General features: G+C 33.1%; 1 protein-coding gene across 1 annotated transcript in view; it reads left to right on the forward strand.

Annotated features, from left to right (window-relative positions):
- The first annotated feature begins 15,094 nt into the window (after nt 1-15,094).
- The window catches only part of LOC127704815 (glycoprotein-N-acetylgalactosamine 3-beta-galactosyltransferase 1-B-like), a 62,077-nt gene continuing 56,384 nt past the window's right edge, over nt 15,095-20,787 (forward strand). The window contains exon 1 of the mRNA XM_052209039.1: nt 15,095-15,129. The gene's annotated coding sequence lies outside the window, so the exon portion shown is untranslated. The remainder of the gene's footprint in view (nt 15,130-20,787) is intronic.

A 20,787-nucleotide genomic window follows, 5' to 3' on the forward strand; every position in this document is an offset into this window, starting at 1 on the left:
TGATAAAATGTTCGTTTGATGTATTGAATAAGAACATAAATAAATATCTGTACTGTACTATGAGCTAATTAATAACAATAAGGGACTGACTATAATAAATGTATGAAATACATATGAGGGTCTGGGTGGGGTTTACAGATTAGAGAACTATGGGCCAAAAAATAAAGAATAGAGAAAAATGGGGTGCTAAGATAAAGAGAATAATGGGCAAAACAATTAAGGATAGATAAAATGTTTTTAAAGAATAAAGAAATTAAGACCTCAACCACCACCACCCAGTCCATACTCTCACATATGCCAATGCATTGCAGAATCACTGTTTACAACGTTATTCAATCTTGTCAACAGACTTAATAGCTACTTTGACAGGCTATACATTGCTTACTTACAACATAAATATGTAATCAGTTTGTGCTAATATTTCCCATTGAACATAGAAGGCAATCCAAAATAATGAATGCTTAGTATATGATAAAATGTATTATATTTTTCACGTCATTGAAATATTTCAAAAACACATCTATAATAATTAAAAACCAATTGTTCAAAGAACAATTGAAGGTCTTTCCACATCAATTTTCTAAATAATTGATAAGAAGCTACTTCTGGTTTACTCAAAGCTACTATTAGCGTCAAATCATAGGTTTCTTCATACTGATTCAATAGATATATGGTTTCTATAGACTTTTGCCTGAAATAAGGGAGATAATTGTCAACTTCCGGTTTAAAAAATGTCACTTCCGGTCTCATATGATAGCTTTATTTACACTGATTCCAAAAATATATGGTTTATATATACTTTTGCCCGTAAAAAGGGAGATAATATGCTACTTCCGGTTTTAAAATGTCACTTCCGGTCTCAAATGATAGGTTAATGTATGACCATTCAAAAAATTTATGGTTTCTATGTATTTTTACATAAAATAAGTGCAAAAATGACTACTTCCGGTCTACTCAAGGTCACTTCCGGTTGATATTTTTCAAGGTCACATGTCACTTAACATTCTCTAAAAGACCGTATTGCTTTATCATGTACCAATCTGAAGTAATAATCAATTTACCTTAAAATAAAACATTTCAGGGGCAATAACTCCTATAAGATGTCACTGGATTGTTTCAGAGCAAATGTATCATATCTTCATCACAATACAACAAACATTTTGCGCTAGTTCTTTTATATATAACGTTAAAAATATCAGAGAAAATGCAAAAACAAGCAAAAGACAAAATTGAGAACATGACCTTGACCTTTGACCTTGACCTCATTTTCTAAGTTAGGCCCCAAGGACCTCAAATAAAAAGACTATAGGTTTATACGGCTTACGGTTTATGAGTTACAAAAACATAACGACAAATTTATTTCATAAAGGTAGATAACTCCTATAAAATTTCATCGAATCGCTTCAATCCAAATTAGCCGAAAAATTCCTGAGGATGTAACGAACAATTTAGAAAAAGAATTTTGACAATATCTTTTTTTGTTACGAAGGAGATGCACACACTTGATAAACAGTGAATAGGGAGATAACTCTTACAAAGAAAATTGTTCGTCTCAGCAGGGTGAAATTTAAAAGCGCATAAACTATACGATACAATATGAGAAATATCTAAGCGACATATTGTGAAACAAATATTTATCGCAAGAACAAAATTAGGCGGAAGAAAAAAAAAAAAAAAATAATAATAAACAGAACAAATACAATAGGTCTTTCCACAAAAAAGTGGAAAGACCTAATAATTCCATATTTATATCAAACTAGATGTGTCGGAACGACACGAATGGTCCCGCTCGCAAAAAAAAAGCTTGAAGCCATTTAAGGAGTGGAAATTTGAGAATGAAAGTCTGTATAACTGTTATTTTCACGAAATGTTCAGAGTCCAAAGCCCGTTGTTTCGGCAAAAATCAGCGGAGCAGAACCAAAAGTAAACTCTATCTGTAACTCATCATAGTAGACTCACATACTACAAAGCAGCTCAATGTGTGAAGGCGTTTAGAAAAAAATCTGTATAACTGTTATTTTCAAGAAATTTTTAAAGTCCAAAGCCCGTAATTTCGGCAAAAATCAGCGGAGCAGAACCTAACGTAAACGCTCGATCTGCTGGATAGTAATTCGTTGACTGTGTTAATTATGAGAATTTCTATCAAGCTATCCATGTGTCCGTTGAACCAGTACAGTAATCTGTAGAATAAGAGCTGACACTGACTGGTTCTTTTTCACACACGAATGCTATTCATGTACACGTACACGTAGTGCGGTGTATGGTCTTTTAAAGTTATGTCGTATTTATTCTTGAGATAACTTCTCTAAAGTGTGCTACAAGTACATCAATCTCTCAATTTAAGGCCATTTTGTGTAATAAAATTTTAATAAGACGCACACCACCTATTCTTGCCTCCAATGCTTTCTTCGTTGAATTTTTCACTTTAAAAAAATTATGGGAACGGGGTCAATATACCGTTATTTACACATCAGGACTTTGGATACACCAAATCAGCTGGTATTTCATATCTGCGAAACGGGCAATATATGCCCTCAATATTGGAATACATGTTTGTATTATTCAAATTATCCTAAACAATTATCAGTCAAAAGGTGTTCTTCAAAAATGTATTCTACATAGTTTGATATTTACATCTATGCGTAGGAACTATTTTGTTTTAAATATGTACTACTTTCCGGTATGTTCTTTTTGACCGGGCCCGAGTTGGTGGTGTTACATCTTACATAGTCTACCCGAATTATTTGCCCTATACGTAGGGTATTTCCTGCTAAGTTATCCAACATATAGCTCGATGTGCCCCGTGCAGTGGTTGTCTAAATGTTTGTATTGTTTTTGCACGCTTCAGTGTGATTGTCGGGCTAAATTATGACAGTACATGTTTGATTTCTTTGCCAGATTTATTTATTGATATTACTTTATGACTTTGTTCTTCAATTCACAGTTGTGGCGTGATCGTCAGTTTACAAGAACTCAAACCGGTGCTAGAGGCCGTCTTAAACTTGCAATGAGGTGAGAGTTTTTTATGGGCTCCTTGTTAAAAAAAACTCAGTGACTTTGAGATGAAGAACAGCAATAAAATCTTACGGTGTTTATATATCACAACTCGTTCGCTATGCCCATGTCTGTTGTTACGTTTTGGATTTCAATGAACGTAATCTTTGTGTTACTGATTATTCGAGATGGCTTGTAAAACTAAGATTTGTTTGCAGTATTGTCCACAGCTTTATTATTATTAAACCCAAATTTAAATATTTACACACATATAGATTCAACGATATATATTGTTCAATTAGATAGATTCAAAGATATATATTGTTCAACTAGATAGATTCAAAGATATATATTGTTCAACTAGATAGATTCATTTTTTGCATAGATCAATTTTTGGTTACCTCTGGCAACCTACAGATAACTAGATAGATATATATATATATAGATAGATAGATGTATGATCCTGGGATACAGCGATCAACTAACTTAGCTGTTGGATCCTGGGATACAGCGATCTATAAAATGTAATTTATCACTAAAATATAGACCAACTGTAACTATAGTTTATCACACGCAGCGAAGTTGCCAATTTGATCAGGTACGGTATATATCAAACTCAACCGTACCGGATCAACAGCCACTTAAGTGGAGGTGAAGCTGCGATTGGGCTGTGGACCAATACTGGTTTAAAGATAATTAAGATATATACATACTACAAAATTTATCTGGATATGTCGAAGAACCAGAACAAATAAACATTTCTATGCACCTTGCAAAGTATTCAGAAATCTGTCATTTTATAGATCTGTCAAATGAACGCCATCTTCCTTTAAAAACGTACTAGTAGGAAATATATCTGGATACTTTATATAATGTCCCCGATTCTTTAACACAAATGATGCTATGGCTTTATTAATCCTAAGTCTGCATGTCATCATGCAATCATGACTCTCTGAGTAACGCCAATGTGTTCTCGGTAAAATCTGGGACCAAACAATCGAAGTAGCGGGTAAATAACTGTGTACCTTCTCCAAGGTGGCCTTAATTTCATTTCTTAAATAACCTACTTTCGTCTTCTCCAAATCATTGCCTGCAATATGTATGACAACATATTTCGGGTGTTTTTCACATTTCAGCAGTTTTTTTATAGTCGATTCCAAATCTTTCAAAACCATCCCACCTACCCTTGCCACCAAATATTAACTCCTATTCTTTGGAGACCTAAATGAACACCACCTGTTCTACTTCTTGCGTGCAAAAATGCATTTCTTATCAAGGATGAACCTACTATCCATACTGACACGTCTTGGCCTACAATTTAATACATGTATCGACATTAAAATCTTAATTGACAATAAAATTCAACGAAATATTATATAAATCAATATTGTGGTATTCGTATATAACTTTTGAAAGCTTCAGAACTCCAACGACCCATTACTTTGATTTGCTCCTCAGAAAAATCAAGCATAGTTGCTAAAGTCGCACCACCGATTCAAAATGAATGCGTCCCATACTTTGATTGGTCAGAACCTATATACTCAGGGCTTTTTTGAGAATCCCTGAAAACTGATATCGAGTCAGCGGGGAACCATCAAAGTGGCAATATAATTGACCACTAATTGGAGGTCGAAATTTTATATATTCTTGTAAAAATTTAACCAGATAAATTTCATTACCTGATTGTCGGGCCACAATAATTAATGTCCCTCTACCTAACTGATCTTGTTTTGAAGAAGCCAAGTATATTCTGATATCATGATTAGTAACCTCCACATTTCCAATTTTAACAGCATGATTAGTTTCATTAGACCCTTCCCTGCAAGATTCAGTTGTCATTTCACTAACTCGCAGAAGTGCAAAAAAAACCCTTTGAAAAAGCACTAGAAAATAAGATAGCTTCATACCTGGAGATACAGAATGAGGGCAAAATCTTTATAATTTTTTATAATAGATCAATAGTAAAAGGTAATCTACAGTCAGGTCTCTTTAACTTTAACCTAATTTAGCCAATGCATTCAAAGCTCGTTGATAAGCTTCAATTTTATTAGGAGCAAGCGAACAATTAATTAATCTGCTAGTTTCAGACTCAATATCAAATCTCTTCTGGGTTGTTTTCTGGAACCGACTCGGCCCCGAGCGCTAATTCTCTCAATCTGTGGAACTGAAATCGAGAAATCGAGTCTGCAAATTCATTTCCTACACCATTAATATGCTATGCTTTAAACTGAATATTGTGCTGCATTGTAAAAAGAACAAGGGGGCGAATAAATGTCATCACACGCTTCGACTTGGCAGTTCTATTATTGATAATGCTAACTAATGCCATGTTGTCAATTCGAAATAAAATCTTTCGATTTTTGAAATCTGATGCCCATATAAACATATCTAAAACAATTGGAACTAACTCTAAAAAGGTGATGTCCTTCATGATTGGCATATTTGACCATGCTTCCGGCCATTTATATTGTGCCCATTTACCATCAACATATGCACCACAACCTAAAGCAGAGTTACCACAGCTGTCATTGTACAAATGTAACGTTTCATTTGTTATCCGTGTATTTTCTGGTAGGTAGCAATCTCCGTTAAAATGTTCCAGAAAAGCAGCCAAACTTTAGCATCTTCTCTGAGATCTCTATTTATTCTAATTGAATAAAAAGGCTTTTTTATTATTTTTTATAGACCCTATGACGTCATAGAACCTGAGAAGGAAAGCCCTAGACGAAGTAATCGCCCTTGAACAGAAAGCCATCAAACCCACCACTGATTATAAGTCCTTGTGTTTAATCTTTTTATTAAACAAAATTAGTCCAAGTAAAGACTTTAGCTTTATCAATTTGTCTTTTGGTATTCTAACAACCATTTCAAAAGTGTCAATGTCTAACCCTAAAAATTTTAAAGTTGTTACAGGTCCAACTAATTTTTCCGAAGCAATAGGAACTCTTAATTCCTCACAAATATCTAAAAAAGTGTCTAGCAACATTTGACATGCTGTTGTATCCTCAGGGCCTCCAAATAAGAAATCATCCAATATAAGTGATTTCACTCCACTCCGTTCAACTACTAACCAGTGTAAAAAGGTTGAAAACTCATTGAATAAATTGCATGAAATTGAACAACCCATAGATATGTTTTTATCTACAAAGAACTTTTCATCAAAATAAATCCCCAATAATTCAAAATCTGAGGGATGCACTGGCACTAGTATTGAACAGAACATTCATCGCGATCGATAAAATCGTTGACACCTGAACCTTGTGGAAATGACAAATGAGATATTAACTTCCATCCTTTTTCTTTTGGTACTAGACCGATATGAGAAGTCCGAAGTGTAGAAATCGGCATCCTACCCGCTTTTACCTCCTTTTTTAACTTATCCAACGTTTCAACTTTATGACAATTTGCCGACTGTAAATTTTTGTAAATAAAAGAAATTCTCGGACCTGAATATTTCAAATGAAAACCAAATAAAAATCCTTCATATAATTCTTTTGCTACACCTGCATGCGGATATGCCTCCAGCATATCATACAAAGCACAAATCTTAATAGAGCTTCTACCAAGTCGCCATAGTTCTGATATTTGGTCTAGATCTTGCTTATGTGTACTGAATGGCATTCTTGGGGAAAATCTGACTCTTGTGTCAGCCCCCCTTGGGCGAAACTGAAACTGGGGCCCTGCCGGGTGCCCGAAACTGAAATTGAGAGCCTGTGCTATATTGTGTATTACCAACAAGTGGTCTCGCATTTCCATATTGTCTTTGACAGTTTATAATTGGATGTGAACCATTACACCTTAAACACAAATAGCTATAAAAGGAAGGTGTTTTTTCCACAGCTTCCATCATAGTTATAACTAAAGCATTTATTCCTATAATCACTACCTGCATTAATATTGCTATTAGGTACATTAAAAGACACATTTGAGATATTATTCAGGTAGCATATATAATAACCAAAGCTCATTGTCTATATTACTCCATAAGCTAGATGGTTCTTGAGCTTTTCTTAGTCTGTATTGCTCATCGTAATTTTTCCAGCCAATCCCTTGGTTTCTTTGTGCCTCAAGGCGTATTGTGTGCATGTACTTAAACAATTCCCTAAATCGGTTTATGTGCACTGAACAATAAATATATATGAAAATGATGAAATCATCTGTCCATTTTTCAATGTTTGTAATTTTTGACTGTTTGGACACGGGTTGTAAAATGAATTCCCCTGGACCCATGTCAGTTTTTGTTTGTCAGAACCTGTGTTAACTGAATTGTTTAGTAGACAAGCCAAATCTATGTATTCCCCTTTTAATAGTTTTTCTTCAATTGACTGTGTCACATGTATGCTTAAATTCTCGTGAACACTTGCAATTCTATTAGGAAATGGTAAATAATCAGTATTGGTCACATTATCTGTTTGTGACACAAATTCTGTGTTATCACAAGTTGGCGGAGGGTCTCTTGGTTGCCATGGTAATGGAACAGGTGAAATATCCGGAATGTGAACAGTGTTGTCCGGATTGTGAGGAAGTGTTGGCATCAGCCTTCTTGTCGTTGATACTGTTGGTATGGCAACTCTTCCAAGTCCAGAAGTTGTATATATAGACTCGGACAAATGACCCGGTCTTGAATCCCTCAGAGTTGATTGCACCGACGATACTCCCTGCGAAGTCACTTCTAACACCTGCTCTGGCTGAAGCTGTCCGTTTTCAGTACGAATTTTTTACACTCCAAAAGTAATTAATTCCACTATTTTCAAAGGTCTTATTTGAACAATTTATTACCAGGTTTTTGATTGTACCAAGTGTACTAGTAAATAGAATTGACAGTTTAGTAGTGGAACAATGGCTTGAAGACGAAATAAATCTATATTTGTAAGGTGTTTTGTGCAGCTTTAAAAGCCCGTACATAGTTGAAACTTGCATTGTATTTGGTTCTGCTTGTAAAGAGGTAGCTAAAAGTTTATGTTTGTTACAGATGTCATTTTCCGAAAATGGAGTCAGTTGGAATGTTGGTGAATTCGTGATTTACTTTTGCAGAACCTCAATGTAAAATTTACGTCAAACAATAATGATATTATTGGCAGCCTTATCAGCCGGTACAAAAACAAATTCCTTGACGAGTTCTTTTAGCTTATGTTTGATACGAGAAATAGGGCTATTATGGTTGTTGTTAGGAGTAAAATGTTCTTTAAAATGCTTAATACGAATATCAACTATGTTCATTACTGAATTAAAAAAAAGAATCTAAGGATTTTTTGTCAGCTTTTTCTCGTTTTATCCATTTCGTGCAGTAAGTACGGAGTGAGTCGTGGATGATGTTACTACACTCATTCCAATTAATAAATGACGGGGGCGATATTTAGGTCCTTTACTGAGGAATGATTTCAACTCTCGGTCATGGACGATGTTAGTTTGGTTGTACCTGTAGAAAACTTATTTCCAACGGAATAGCACACCTAATTTTTACGGAGATGTTGTTTACCGAGCCCGGAAATTTAGATACGATCCGGGTAAACTTATCCATCCTTTAATTAAACTTATTCTAAAAGGTTACCAATTCAACACTGTAATTAGATCTTTGAATATTATTTGTGGTGTTAATATTGATTTTGTTATCAGTTAATTAAAATCAAACTAAATATTACTTTTACATACATTTGTACATATACACATTCATGGCTCTACAATCTGTCGATACCTGTATCTTGGCATTGCACAAGGTCATGTTTTTCTCTGACTGTTAATGACGTCTTTACACTAAATCCATTGGATGCTGGATATGTACTGATTTGAAATTGTAGTCTTAGATGCATGATTTTTTTTTTAAGTTGTTAATGGCTTTGAACTAGCTGTCAATAACTGCGAGTACTCTCAGATCTGTTCTTAGTGTCCTTTTTTTTTTTTGCTGTAGGGATGTATAAATACCCTGCCACGTCCGGTTAGCGTTTTTGTAAGATGTCTTTCTGCTTTGTATCGATCTGATGAGTTAAGCCCTTTTAAACTTTTTATAGTTTGTTTTCATGTTGTACTGTTACACCACTGTCCCAGGTAAGGGGAGGGTTGGCGCCTTCAAACTAGTTATACCCCGCCACATTCTATATGTGGCTATCTTTTTTTTGTTGTTTCTCATATTTGTTTTTCGTTTATTGTTTTGCATAGTTTGTTCTTATGTTCTTACACCACTGTCCCAGGTTAGGGGTAGGGGTTTGGCGCCAAAAAAACCCGCCACATTCTGTATGTGCCTGTCCCAAGTCAGGAGCCTGTAATTAGTGGCTATATATCATATTTGTATAAAAGTGAAATATATGTGGGATAAAAAAATTGTCAACTGTACCTTTTAAACATATACATAACCTTTTTTTCATTAAAAAAACCCTCAACAATGTAAAGTATGTTAAATATGGAATCGCTGCTTATTTTTAAAAATAGGAAGATGTGATATGATTGCCAATGAGACAATTCTCCGCAAGAGACTAAATGATATAGACGTTAACAACTATAGTTCACCGTGCGGCCTTCAACAATGAGCAAAACTAATACCGCATAGTCAGTTATAAAAGGCCCAGAAATGACAAATGTAAAACAATTCAAACGAGAAAACTAACGGCCTGATTTATGTACAAAATAATGAACGAAAAACAAATTTTGTATTGCATATTATATGTAAGGATTCTAATATCACTATCAAAACTCTTGTTTTACAGTGTTATTAAATCGTTTTTAGTTATTATTTTTTTTCTAAAATTTTTACTGGCACTATTATACTAACGGGAATAGATCCTCATAGGTTTTTCGAGTGTCAAGTCCAGTCAAAGTCGAAACGGTGCCAAATTGTCTTTGAAACAAGGTGCTGAAATGTCTTGGTGCAGAAGTGTCTTGTTACTCAGTACACAGGGAAAAAAATTTTGTACTCTACAAACAGACTGGAATTGAAAGCAAGTCTACCTTTATGTCAACCTCAAATAAATCAATTTAATTTATATTCTGCACAATTTATATATACTTGTACTATATACATGATATCAGAAGTCCATTACTAGACGAAGTGTGCAAGCTGTACTATATAGTAAGGCGATCACGATGTCCCCATTATCAGTGGAAAGCCCCATAGGTGGTCCTCCCAAAACTCGTATTATAACTATGGAATCATGAGTACAAATATTATCATCAAACAAATAGCTGTTAATTAGTCTCCTTGAGTGTTTCATTAATTGTCAGTTTGTTGTAAATAAAGTGAGCCGATTTAGTGCGGTGGTTTCTCATTGTAAGTTATTTAACTTCATTTTAATTCAACATTTAGAAAATGATATAAAATTTTATAAACGAATACATTGGTACCATTTTTCATCGCGCAAAGGCAAATGAGAACTATAAAATCTGCCATGTCGGACTAAAAATGTATTTGTTTGCACCTGTCCTAAGTCAGGAATCTGATGTTTAGTAGTTGTCGTTTGTTGATGTGGTTCATAAGTGTTTCTCGTTTCTCGTTTTTTATATAGATTAGACCGTTGGTTTTCCCGTTTGAATGGTTTTACACTAGTAATTTTTTTTTGGGGCCCTTTATAGCTTACTCTTCGAATTGCAAAAGTTTCGTGTTTTTTAGCTATTTTAAATTAATAGACATACTATTCTCCTGTCTATCCGTCATTACGTTCGCCATCATAAGATGTATACGTGAGTCAGTGTTACAACGTGTAATAGTCCTTTTTTTGTTTTATACTCACAAGACTGAAGACATCTGTAGATCATGCGGATGAAAATTTTGATTTATTGTGTGTTGCTAACTTTTACGTTCAGTGGCAAATATATCATGCATATCCCATCAAAGAGTTGTCGCAAGTGTTATATTTAACATCAGAGATCGTAACATTCATCCTGAATACGCGAGGTACTGGATTGAAAGTTCCTAATCCGACCTGACGCGGCTGCTATTAATGTATACATCCCACACTTGTAAGAAAGGGTTTTACTGTTAGAACCGGACAATTCCAGGGATTGCTTTATTTCTTAACGGCCAAACTTAAACCTTGAGATTGATTTATTATTTGAACAATTTAAACTACAGCTATAGGTTTTTGAAGTAAGACTTCATCATATTTCTGTATGAAGTATACTTACATAAAGAATATATATTTATTACTCATTTGTTTACAAAGATAGTGATCGCAATTTGTCCTACAATTTTAACCTATAAAATTTATACGCCGAACGCACGTGTTGTGAACGGCATTTTTAACATGTATTTAAACGGATAAATGTAACAATATCTGACTTAAATGATTATCTTTGTTCGTCCACACCGTCATCCGAGGTAGTATTACCGTCAAGATCTCAGTTACGCAGGATCGAACTCGATATTCGAAATTGAAGAAAGGGTATACAATTAAATTTCCCTTTTTTTCAAAGTTGAGGGTACAATTTGTTAATTTTGCTAAAAATGGTTATATCTGCTGAATTCCCGTGTAACTTTTAAAAAAAATTATTTCTTGAAATTTGTAATTCGTACCATATATTCTTAAAATAAATATAATAGAATGTTTATTCCTATTAAACTCATTCCAATTCAGTGTAACTTGTACTGTATATGGATACACAATTCTCCGACCTAATTTTTCCTTGCCAACTTTTTAATGGCAATTTTTTCACAAATAATTCTAAAACCAAACGTTTATTGTATTTAGAAGTGAGCCTTTTTATTTCGTCTGACAATTTTTCTACGGTTATAATTGTAGTTTTTAAATTGATAAATTATACAAACATATTTATCATTTAATATTAAAACCATCATAATGACTCATGACACTGATATAATATGCTAGGATCTGCTATTCATTAACACGTCGATGGTCAAACATTATTTTCAACAGTGTGCTAATTAAGTAATAGGGTGTTTTGCATAAATTATCTCTACCAAGAATGCATCGCAAAAAAATTGGCCATTGATTTTTGTTACTATTATTAGCAATCTCGCTCAAATCCCGTTTCAATCACAGTTGGAAGTACGGGGACAACGTGATCGCCTTACTATATAGCGGGTTGCACACTTCGTCTAGTAATGGACTTCTGATGATATATATATAGATAATTGAAATATCAGAACTTATTTGTATTTCATACAGTCTGTTAAATTTGACCTACTTAAATAAAAATTTTATTATCGGAAAAGAGATTTAAACTTGTTCAAATGACAATACTGATATTTGATTTCCTTCTTTAATGGTAGCAATGAGTTATGACAGGGGCGGATCCATGATTGTTTTAATGGGGGCGTAATTCAATAAAACGGATTATATACTTAAAACATTTTGGGCGATTTTATGCTCTGAAAAATCATATAAATCGTAAAAAAAACATGATATAATGATTTTTTGGCGATCAAAGGGGGCTTACGCCCTCTATCCCCACCCTCCCCCCTTGAATCCGCCACTGTATAAGGTGTGCTATATCTGAACATTTTAGAACAACCAGTCGCTTTACTCTACTGTTGCTTCAACCATGAAAATATTGCATTTAATATAATACCAGAAGTCCATTACTAGGGGAAGTGTACAACCCGCTATACGGTTTAGGCGATCACGATGTCCCCGTACTTCCAACTGTGAAACGGGATTTGAGCGAGATTTCTATTAAAAGTAACAAAAATCTATGACCAATTTTTTTGCGATGCTTTCTGGGTAGAGATAATTTATGCAAAACACCATATAACTTAATTAGCACACAGTTGAAAATAATGTTTTACCATCGACGTGTTGATAAATGGCAGATCCTATATGCAATATTTTAGCTGTGTCATTAGTTATGTCGGTTTTAATATTAAATAATAAAAATGTTGGTATTTATCAATTTAAAAACTACAATTATTACCGTAGAAAAATAGTCAGAATAAAAAGCTTGCTTCTTAATACAATTCACGCTTAGTTTCAGAGTTAATTGTGCACGGAAATTCAGTCTGCAGATATAACCATTTTTAGCAAAATAACAAATTGTACCCTCAATTTGGAAAATAAAAAGAGGAGAAAATAATGTTATGCCTTTCCTCAATTTCGCTCAATCTTGAGTAAGATCTCGGCGGTAATACTACCTCGAATAATGGTGTGGATGGACAAAGGTTATCATTTTAATCCGATATTGTAACATTTATCCGTTAAAATACATGTTAAAAAATCAGTTCACAACACGTGTGTTTGACATAAAAAGTCTATACATGTAGGTTGAAATTTTGGAAGAGTTGCGATCACGATCTTTGTACACAAATAAACTATTAGGAAGTAATAAATTATATATAATCTTTATGTAAGTATACTTCGTAATGATATGAAAAAGTCTAGCTGTAGGACAATTTCATTTTATTTGTTTAAGTGCTAAATCAATCTCAAGAGTTGACTTGGGTATAGAATATGGTAATCCCTAGAAATGTCCGGTTCCAACAGTGAAACCCTTTCCTAAGCGTGAGATGTAAAAATTAGCAGCCAATTCAGGTCGGAGGAGGGACGTTAAATCCAGTACCTCGCGATTACAGGATTTGAATATCACTTGCGACAACTCTTAGATGAAATGTTTGCCACTGAACGTAAAGCGGGTAACACTCTATCAATCAAAACATAAATCTGCATGATATGCAGGTGTTCTCATGCTTGTGTTTATAATTAGACATAAAAAGAACAGACTACAAGGACGTTGCAACGGTGACTCACGTACATCTCATAAGGGCAAACGTAATGACGGACAGACAGGAGTAAAGTATGCCCCTTACTTTAAAATAAAGTACATGCAAGAGACTTTTCAAATTCGAATTGTTTTAAGCCATCTGTAGCAACATATGTTCGGTTATTTTTTACAAAGGTATTTCTGTAGAAGCAAAGAAGAACTCCCTCTATCGCTTATACATCACGGTATATAGCTCCCTTAAGCTTGATGCCGTCAATAACCGAGATATAATTCATCAACACAACGTTCTATTAAAAAAAGGAAGCAATTATGACTATATTTTGACAAAGACAACTATGTCTTTTAAAAAGACGATACATTTTAGTCACGGCGGATTTGTTATAATTTTAGTTCTCATTTGCCAGGCGTTTGTGTAATTTAATGATAAATGGAACCAATGTATTAATTTATAAAATCTTATATCATTTTCTAAATGTTGATAAAAGAGTTTCAAATAATTAGCAATACGAAATCCATCGGCTCACTTTATTTTCAACAAACTGATAATTAACAGCTATCTGTTTAATGATAATATTTCTAACAATGATTTTTTAGTTGGAAAACGAGATTTGGGAGGACCACCTATAGCGCTTTCAGTGTGATCGCCCAGCTATATAGTACAATGTACAGCTTTCACGCTTCGCCTACATGTAGTAATGGACTTCTGATAATACTTACAAATATCGCATAAGTCATCTGGATATTATTGAATAAGATGTTAGAAAAGGTAGGGTTACAGTGTAATTCCGGAATGTTTTTATATACTAGACCTATTTTCAAACAGTCATTTAATCTTTACCACCAATTAAGAATTGATGAAAATCTTACCAAATTATAAATGCTTAAAATTGGATCAAAACTTCAATCTTAAAAATTTATCATTGCTCTTTGTTGCGTATTTAATATTTGGAAAAAATGAATAAAAGTGACATTCATTACCAAAAAAAAAAAAAATTCTATTGGAGGTAAAGCGGGAAATTGTTTTTTTTTTCAAATATAATTGAATTTGGATTGCTGTCTTATTGACCTGAATCCAACTCTCATTGTATTCATACTGATAATACAAAGCGTTACATGCGATTATCCTTAAACTGACCGATGTGAATTGTAGGAATTAATCCTTTTGGGACCCTACATTGCATAGCAGGTGGACAATCAAGTCCGTAATTTTAAACATAATCCAAATTGTCGTACAACATCTGTGATTACAGACATTATGTACATGTTCATGTACAGTGATTTTAAACGTGTAGAAAGACATACTTATTTGATTTTTGTAACAAGTGATGTTTTTTTTACAATGTTCAATTTTGTATACAGCTGTCATTACTTAAATCGATTAATCAGCATGCGTTCATGTATTATAGATTTAAAACTTCATAACACTATTGTGTTTCAACTCTCTAACATTTTGAGTGTCTCTGAGAACAGGTAATGCAATTATATATTCTTTTGAACATTTTTTGTTTTTAAAAGAAGAAAATGTAAAGTGGATATATCCTTCGAACGCACCGATCATTCTTATTCTGTGTGTTTAAAGGTGTGATGTATGGAACGTCATGACTCCCTGATGTTGATAATCATCATTATATTCAGTGTAGGATACCAAAAGGATTAATTCCTACAATTCACTTCGGTCAGTTTTATTGATGAGGATAATTGAATGTAACGCTTTGTATTATCATTATGAATACAATGAGAGTAGGATTTAGGTCAATAATTAGACAGCAACCCAAATTCAATTACATTTGAAAAAAAAAAACAATTTACCGCTTTACTTCCAATAGAATTTTTTTTTTTTTTGGTAATGAATGTCACTTTTATTCATTTTTTTCCAAATATTAAATACGCAACCAAGAGCAATGATAAATTTTTAAGATTGAAGTTTTGATTCAATTTTAAGCATGTATAATTTGGTAAGATTTTCATCAATTCTTAATTGGTGGTAAAGATTAAATGACTGTTTGAAAATAGGTCTAGTATATAAAAACATTCCGGAATTACACTGTAACCCTACCTTTTCTTATATCTTATTCAATAATATCCAGACGACTTATGCGATATTTGTAAGTACAAATGTTTATTTTTAATTTAATTTACATAATTAAATAAATTGAGCATGTGCATGAACTGTATTACATGTAGCTAAATGAAATCTGTGTAGATTCCAAAGTAACCGGTGTCTAATACTTATATTGGTCGATGACAAAATTTACCGCATAAACGCCATTTCTGAAATTCGATATAGTTATCAAGAAGTTTTAAAATATGTTCAAGCTACTATACATGTATGAAATATGATATACGGGTAAAATAATAATTGCCATAAATGGCATGGATGTCGGTGAGTATATGTACATCGTAGAGAATAACACCCAGTGCCGTGCCTTTGAGATTTCACTGATAACTACAGGGTACTCAGTGGGTAATATTCTTAGTACTTTATCTATGTGACGTGATTACGAGTTAATAAAGAAAAAGAAAGGAATCATTTCAGTTAGTGGTCGAAATAAATGATAACATATAACACCTTTGTTTTTATAGGGAATATACCAAATTCAGATTTTGCCGAAGCTAGTTTTATAAAATTTACTCCCAAATAACGCTTTAACGTAATAATGGAGACACAGCGGTAGACTCTTTTTAAAGTTTTATTCTAAGAGGGAAGTTATTTAACATAATTCTAAATTTGAGACTCGCATGATACTACGAGACAAGATGATCATCTATAGTATTCCAGGCAATTTTGGCTATAACTTTAATGATCTTTAGTATCAGTCACTTTCTATATGTTGCATATAAGTATTATCAGAAGTCCATTACTACACGTAGGGGAAGTGTGAAAGGTGTACTATATAGGTGGGTGATCACACAGAAAGCGCTATAGTAGGTCCTCCCAAGTCTCGTTTTCCAACTATGGAATCATGGGTAGAAATATTATCATTAAATAGATAGCTGTTAATTACATGCAGTCTCCTTGAGTTTTTTCTTCAATTATCTGTTTGGTGAAAATAAAATGAGCCGACTTAATGTGGTGGATTTCTTATTACTTATTATTTGAAACTTCGTTATCAGCATTTAGAAAATGATATAGAATTTTATAAAAGAGTAGATTGGTACAATTTATCATTAAATTGCGCAAAAGTCGGGCAAATGAGAACTATAAAATTATATCAAATCCGCCGTGACTAAAATGTATCGTCTTTTTAAAAGATATAGTTGTTTTCGTCAAAATATAGCCATAATTGCTTCCTTGTTTTAATAGAACATTGTGTTGATAAACTATGTCTCGGTTATTTACGGAAACTATATACTAGTACTTGATGTATAAGCGAAGGAAGGGGTTCTTCTTTGCTTCTACAGAAATACTTCTGTAAAAAATAACCGAACATTTGTTGCTACAGATGGCTTAAAAGCAATTCGATTTGAAAAGTCTCTTGCTTTTACTAAGTTTTAAAGTTAGAGGCTGTCTGTCCGTCATTAAGTTCGCCCTCATGAGATGTACGTGAGTAACCGTTACAACGTCCCTATAGTCTTTTTTGTAGGTCTTTTATAAACACAAGTATTGTCAAGTACATAAAAAAATAGGTGTTATCTCCTTAATTTACAAAAAGAATGACCCTTTGTCGCTTGACAACTATTTTTCTTTAACACTTTTGAATTATGATGTTATTCTTCTGGAATATGCATTGGCACAAAGACTCAAACCTTTAATTCATAAACTTGTACACTTTGATCAAAAAAGATATATAAAAAACAGTTACATTGGTTTCAATATTAGACATATACAGGATATTATTGACTTCTCAGAAATTTTTTTAATAGATGGAGCTGTTTTATTTTTAGGCTTTAGCAAAGCTTTTGACTCACTTGAGTGGAATTTTATGTTTGAAACACTTAAGATATTTGGTTTTAAAGAACGTTTTCTAAAATGGATTCATCTATTGTATTCAGACATTAAAGGATGTATAACTAATAACGGCTGGGTTTCAAGTCGTTTTAAAGCATTTCGTGGAATTTAATAAGGCTGTCCATTATCTTAAAATTGAGAATGAAAACGGAGAATGCGTCAAAGAAACAACAACCCGATCAAAAAGACAACAACCCGATCAAAGAGCAGAAAACAGCCCAAGGCCACCAATGAGTCTTCAATACAGCGAGAAAATCCCGCACCCGGAGGCGAGCTTCAGCTAGCCCTTAAACAATAATGTATACTAATTCAGCGAAAATGGGCGTCACACTGAACTTCAAAACATATAAATGAACCAAAATTTATAAAACATAGTAGACCAACAAAGGCCAGAGGTTCCTGACCTGACTTGGGACCGGCGCATAAATGCGTTGGGGTTAAACAAGTTTTGTGAGATCTTAACCCTCCGCCTATACCTCTAGCGAATGTGGAATAAACAAACACACAGCAATACGCACAGTAAAATTCAGTTTAAAAGAAGTCCGAGTCCGATGTTAGAATCGCTAACAAAAGAAGCTAAGCAAAATGACAATGATCAACATAAATTAACAAAGGACTACTAGCAGTTACTGACATGCAAGCTGCAGACCACAATTAAACTGATTGAAAGATTATGTCTTCATCATATGAAAATCAAGCACAAATCCTCCCTAAGGGTTTAGTATCATACCATCATAAAATATACGAGAAGAACATAACCCGTATCATTCCAACAAACATAACAAACATGTGTTTATTTCCGATGCAAAGACCCTATGAGTGAATCAATATTAATTCCAAAAAATGCCATCTTTAATGACCTGAGAACAGTATCGTAACTATATCCCTTCTGAATGAGTCTGTGTAAATGCCAGTTTGGTAAGCTTTTGAGGTGAATGACGAAATTTTTGTGCTTTGTATACAATATTACGATAACAGATGGGTTGTGAAATAACTGAACGTATAATATCTGCACGCTGATTTATATTTACTAATGATGTCATTGTACCGATGATAAAATTTAGTAAATGTTTTGACAAGTTTGTGATATCGAAAACCCTAGGGTAATAATTTTCAGTAATACAGAGATTTCTTTCGTTTAAATCAAATACCTTGTTACATACACGAGCGAATTGAACATGTTGAGATATATAAGCACCATAAGATGATGTGATGGGAACGTCACCATCTAAAAATGGATAATTAACAATTAAGGAATGACTGTAATATTTTTTCTGTCTATGAAGAAATAACATCAAAAATGTGGTGCACACTGAATAACCCGCTACTTTAAAAGTGTGCACCACATTTTTAAGGTTATTTCGAATAGACAGAAAAAATATTACAGTCATTTCTTATAATTTAATTCTAAAAATGAGTAAATCATGATAAAAATGTTTATGACGTCACGGTCACATGACAAAATTATGTCTATAAGCTGATAGCCAAAACACTTTCAGCCAATCAGAAGACGTGTTACATCTAAAATAAATTATTAGGAAATAAAAAAATCATCTCTTTTACGGTAAATTCTAGTATTAAGCTTTCCGTTAAAGATATATAGATATCCATATCCAGGATTGGGTAGTGTTCATTGTTAGTATTAGCTTTATTTAAAGTCAGTTCGTTTCTCTTTGTTCCTGCTGTAGAAATATTGGCAACTAAAATTAGAGAAAATAAAAAAATATAAAAGGATTAGAAATAAAGCTAGGTTGCAGCACTATTACCCTAAAAATATGTCAACTAGCAGATGATATCAATCTGTTTTTAAAATCTAGACAAGACATCACAGTGGCATTAAATCTAATTGGAACATTTGGCAACTTTTCTGGTCTAAAACTCAATAGAACTAAAACTGAAGGAATATGGCTTAACAAATTAAAACACTGTAAAGAAAAATATGAAAATATTAACTGGTGCAGTAATCCAATCAAAAGTTTGGGAATTTATTTTGGGCATAATAGATCAGAATGTCAAAAACTAAATATTACCCTCAGTACAGGTATGTTTTTCAGGTCAAAGAAAATCTTTGTTTTTAACCAAGACTCAGACTTTGAAATTAAATAATTTGACTATCTCAATTTGATAAATCTGATAATCATATAAGGATCATGTAAAAATCTGTAAATATATCTTTATTTAGGCTGTTGTCATGTCAGTTAAAAAGATGGTTATATAAACAGTTAATATTTAAAAAGTTGAGGTTATTTGGTAAAAGAATGGTTCAGACTGGTTGAGTATTGTTCAGACTTTGGTCGAGTTTGGTTCAGACCTTTGGTCGAGTATGGTTTAGACTGAAAAGATAGGTCGAAAACTGGTCGAGTACAGGTCGAAAATGGGTTAAGACTGTTTCAGACTGGTCGAGTAATAGTTTTTCAATGGCAAAGATAATTTAGGGTCAAGTACAAATCAGTGCAGTTGAGTATGGTTAAGATTGGGGTCGAGTAATATCGAGTAAAATACAGACAAATTCAGACTGGTCGAGTAAAAATCAGTACAGTCGAGTACAGATATAGGTCTTTTCAGACTTTTACTGGTTTGTAGTAAAATAAATTTGCTTTTATTAGATATTCTCCCTGGATACCTTATAACTAATATATCAGAGATAATTAGTATAATGCTGTACAATAAGTAAATTGTTAACAGCAATAGTGTGCAATAAAATATGTTATTCAAAAACAATAGACATAACAGCTATGATCTATACAATATATAGACCTCTGGATTGAAATAAGACATAAATTTGACTGAAATATACAAGATATGCAAAATTGTTTTATAAAGGCCTTCAACAGCAATTTTAGTGAATAATAACTATTTCATAAATGAAATTGAAAAAAAATAAGATAATCCAATAAATTTCGACAACTTTCCGATTTTTACCCGTGAGTGAAACATATACAGAATACAGCCCCACCTCTTTAACAGAAACAAACAAGGTCTACCATTTAAAAGTTTTTATTTTGATATGAGCATGAACCATAACCAAAAATATGTTAATCTGAAGTTGTAAAATATGACGCTTTTACATAACTATATCTTTTTGGTTAATAGGCTGTAGCTCATATTTAGAAAAAAACTGTTCTACGTGCTAAAAAAGCTTGCGAAAGTTGGATACAATTGATGTAAAGTTATGATAA

This window comes from Mytilus californianus, unplaced genomic scaffold (assembly GCF_021869535.1).
Source record: "Mytilus californianus isolate M0D057914Y unplaced genomic scaffold, xbMytCali1.0.p SCAF_6, whole genome shotgun sequence".
In the NCBI taxonomy this organism is placed as follows: domain Eukaryota; kingdom Metazoa; phylum Mollusca; class Bivalvia; order Mytilida; family Mytilidae; genus Mytilus; species Mytilus californianus.